Source organism: Schistocerca piceifrons, chromosome 1, assembly GCF_021461385.2.
Source record: "Schistocerca piceifrons isolate TAMUIC-IGC-003096 chromosome 1, iqSchPice1.1, whole genome shotgun sequence".
NCBI lineage: Eukaryota > Metazoa > Arthropoda > Insecta > Orthoptera > Acrididae > Schistocerca > Schistocerca piceifrons.
The window spans coordinates 587,734,239-587,738,290 of record NC_060138.1 but is presented as its reverse complement, the minus strand read 5'-3'; the positions used below and the strand labels follow the sequence as shown (position 1 = coordinate 587,738,290).

General features: G+C 46.2%; 1 pseudogene; it reads right to left on the bottom strand.

The window, feature by feature from the left end:
• Nucleotides 1-2,401: 2,401 nt before the first annotated feature.
• LOC124717388 lies at nt 2,402-2,519 on the bottom strand (annotated as a pseudogene).
• Nucleotides 2,520-4,052: the final 1,533 nt, after the last annotated feature.

Here is a 4,052-nt window from a genome sequence, read left to right as displayed (position 1 = left end):
ACAAAAGTTGTGTATATTTTCCCACAGAATCCGAATCCACAAAGGAAGATGGGGGTTCGTATTTAAGATTTCAGAGTTGATCCCCTCCCGCCCTCTGGGTGTCGGGCACGGGAATGCGGTTTGGTGTCACTGGATGTCCCCCTTTGAGACGAACAACTTTTATTATAACCTTTTCTTAATCCAATTTGTATTTTTCCACATATTTCCAGAAACAGTTTTGAATGCCTCACCCCCTAGATCGTATTGCATATCATGGATAATTCTCATAGTACACAGTGATAAAGTGACTCGCACAAGACAGAGTAGCTGTGAGAGTCTACAACATGGAAAAGGGACAGAATGAGAAACGTGTGGGATTCTATAGAGATTACGCAAAGAAACGTGCTCCCCTTCCAGCAGTAGTTTATCATAGGTCACTGGAGCAATGAAGGTTACTTATCAATTGATAGAAAGCGCAGGTTATTCCCATTTTCCAGACGGCTCTTCGGACAGATGCACATAATTACAGGCTGTATCGCTTACTTCAATCTGTCACAGATCATATTTTACGCTGAAACGTAATGACCCCTTTGGAGTATGAAAAACTCCCTCTGTAAAACTCAGTAATTTTTCTACAGACAGAGATCTTACGTAACAGGATGCTGTGTTCCTTGACTTTCTGAAGGCATCCGTCGTAGTTCCGTAGTGTAGTTTGTTGAACAAAATCTAAGCTTATCTGACACCGGACCAGATTTGTGATTGAATACAGCACTTTCTTGCAGGCAGAACACAACACATGACTAGTCATGGAAAAAAAGACGGCAGATGTAAAGGTAATTTCATGAACACCAAAACGAAATGAAATAGGGTCGTTACCGTTCACAGTTTATATTAGCGATGTAGTGAATAACGTTGGAGCCACCCTGACGCTATTCGCGGAAGCTGTCTGTCGAAGGTTGTATTGCAAGAAGATTGTAGAGAAATTTAGAAAGACCTAGAGAGGACAGACGTTTGGTGCAGGAGGTAGCAGTTGATCCCGAACATAAATAAATGCAAGACATTGCGCATGGGTTGATTATAAATCGCCGGAATCAAGAATTGCCGTAAAACATCTTGGAGTAACCATCTCGTGCGGCGTAAAGCGAAATTTCCACATCAAAGACGTTATAGAAAAATCAGATGGTAGGCTGAGATTCATTGGGCGAATCTTAAGGAGTATAAGTAATGCATGAAAGAAGTGCTTTAAAAAATACTCTTTAGACTGATTCATGTGTATTTATCACCAGCCGGCGACTCTTACCAATGGATTAATGGAATTGATAAGATACAACGAAGAGCGGCGCTTTTCGTCAGGAGACCATTCAGCAAGCGCAAGAATGTTGCAGAGATGCTTAACGAACTGCAGGGACAGAAGCCGGAAGAGGGGTGTTGTGCATCACGAAGAGGTTCGCTGTTGAAATTCTGAGAGCATACGTTCCAAGAAGAGTCGGGCAACAACATATTACATCCTTCCACATACATCTCCCAAAATGACCACGACAAAAACATTGGACCTTTACCGCCAATCTTTCATCCCGCGCACCATTCGCAAATGGAACGGGAAAGTGGTTTGTCGACGGGGAGGGAGGGGGAAGGAGGGACAGTGCTACCAGAAGTACCCTCTGAGACGCACCATAACGCCTGGCTTGGAAACACTGCGAGTAATCCATGGTTCAACATAAATGCAGGATATTTTGACTAAAGTTCAGTCTGGATCACATCATGTATGTTTTAATAATATAGGTAACCAGTTTCGGTTCCTTCTACAAAACCATCATCAGACCCATGGCTCCCTTAGGATGGTAGGCGGAGTTCTCCTCGCTGCTACGCAGTCAACTGATCATCAGTTGACTGCGTAGCAGCGAGGAGAGCTCCGCCTACCATCCTAAGGGAGCCATGGGTCTGATGATGGTTTTGTAGAAAGAACCGAAACTGGTTACCTATATTATTAAAACATACATGATGTGATCAGGACTGAACTTTAGTCAAAATATAACAATTAATTGATCACTGCTTTCCAAAAATGTTTACCAAAATTGTATAAATGCAGGAGTTAGCCAAGCCTGCTGTTTGCGCCGTTGTATTTGACCAAGACCAGCACCTGTGCATTGTTCTTGATAAGTTGCAAGTGTCAGTTGTACTCATAATGTGTTCTGTGTAGCTCTAAGTGAATTATGTCGCACTCACTCCGTCTTCAGGCCACGAGTGGCCTACCGGGACCATCCGACCGCCGTGTCATCCTCAGTGGAGGATGCAATAGGAGGGGCATGGGGTCAGCACACCGCTCTCCCGGTCGTAATGATGGTATTCTTGACCGAAGCCGCTACTAATCGGTCGAGTAGCTCCTCAATTAGCATCACGAGACTGAGTGCGCCCCGAAAAATGGCAACAGCGCATGGCGGCCTGGATGGTCACCCATCCAAGTGCCGACCACGCCCGACAGCGCTTAATTTCGGTGATCTCACGGGAACCGGTGTATCCACTGCGGCAAGGCTGTTGCCCGAATTATGTCGCACCTAAATCAATTAGAAATTGAGCAAGTTGTTGGTGCTCGCTCGGTGGGTGCTTTCGTAACCAAGCTAGCCGAAGAGTTTGGTGTTTCAAGAGGCACCCCATCGAAGATTTATAGCAGATACAGGCAATGCAGCAGAGCAGCACTCGCTAACTCACGAAGAGGATGGTTCAAAATGGTTCAAATGGCTCTGAGCACTATGGGACTTAACATCTATGGTCATCAGTCCCCTAGAACTTAGAACTACTTAAACCTAACTAACCTAAGGACATCGCACAACACCCAGCCATCACGAGGCAGAGAAAATCCCTGACCCCGCCGGGAATCGAACCCGGGAACCCGGGCGTGGGAAGCGAGAACGCTACCGCACGACCACGAGATGCGGGCACGAAGAGGATGAAAGTGTGTGTTGAGTGATCGTGACGGGTGGGGATTGGAGAGGACTGTGACGAAAAATAAGAAGATGACAGCAAACAAAAGTCATTGCAGAACTCTGTCAGCGTCAGAATAAAACGAAGGGAGCTCCATGAACAGAGAATTGCAGTGTGAGCTGGACTTCCAAAACCGCTTATTAGTGTTGCAAGGGCACGTAACAAGAAAACGTGATGCTGAAGCCATAAAACCTGGACTAAGGAACAACAGAGTATATCATTTGGTCTGGTCAGTCTTGTTTCATACTATCTCCAAATTCTGGCCGAGTTTACGGCCCGAGAATAAAACATGGCGGAGGTTCGGTGATGGTTTGGGTAGCCATGTCATAGTGTTTCGTGGGCTCATGATTTCTCTGTAAGAGTGCATTACTGCCAATGACCATTGTGGCTGGTCAGGTCAGTCCCATGATTCAATGTCTGGCTCCCGATGATACTGCATTCCAAGAGGACATGGCCGCTGTTCACTCATGGAGCACAGGCCACGACTGGTTTTTGTGAACACGAGGATGAATTGTTGCATCTCCGGTGACCACCAGAGTCATCACACCTGAATATTATTGAGCCAGTGTGGTCTATTTTGGAGAAAAGGGTGCGTGATCGTTATCACCCCCATCATCGTTTCCTGAACTTGCCACTATTTTGCAGGAAGAATGATATACGATTCCCTTGAAAACCACATGGGATCTGTATTTATCCACTCCGAGGCGACTGGATGTTGTTTCCTACACTATCTTAGGCGTAGTAATGTGTTGTGTTTTAGATGTTTCCGTAATTTTGCACAGCTGCTGCAGATGAAGAGGTATGCTGCACGTTATTGAGACTTCATTTTTGTGACTAGTATCAAGCGTCACTTTTATTCTTTGCCCATGAGGATAGTGCAGGACGTCAGTAAAACTATGCATGCTTTTAAAGTAGCTGTATTAAGAAAATGAAAAAAGAATGGAAAGTAACATAGCCGCCGGCAGCGGAGCGCTCTTTTGGGAGAAACCGCAACCAGCACACGCGCCGCGCGGCAGCTGCCCATCCTCTGCACACGTGCGTGTCGTCTGCCCCGTCTGCCCCGCACCGGGCATTCCCACGCGGGAGCCGCT